We start from the raw sequence: 462 nt of genomic DNA on the forward strand, positions 1-462 counted from the left end.
TCTGTGTCGCCAGTCAGGCAAGAGGAAGGAGCGACACTTCCTTCCCCTTCCTCCTGCCCCCTTCACTGTTGAGACACGCCGGTGGGCGTTCCCACAGACGCGTTCCGCACAGCGCCATGCAGTCTCTCGGACCACTGAAACTCCTACCAAGCCCAAGGCCTCCCACACTCGCAGGCGTCTGATTCGCGGGGGCTGCTGACCACGCTGGCAGCATCCCACTAGAGCTCCATCCAGCCGTGGGCGTTATCGGAGGTCGGAACGGCGGATAAAGAGCACCCAGGCGTGCCGCGCCGTCCCCTTCCTCGTTCCTGCTGGTGCTCGGCGCCTGTATGGTTACGCCACCGTATGACGGGATCGCCGCCATCGGCATTCCCACAGGCGTCGAAGCCGGCGCCGGTAACGCCACTCTGGGAGCCATCGAGTCCTCGCAGGACCAGCCTGCGCCCCCAGATGAACGAGTCT

This window comes from Phytophthora parasitica (genome assembly GCF_000247585.1).
Source record: "Phytophthora parasitica INRA-310 unplaced genomic scaffold supercont2.209, whole genome shotgun sequence".
NCBI lineage: Eukaryota > Oomycota > Peronosporomycetes > Peronosporales > Peronosporaceae > Phytophthora > Phytophthora nicotianae.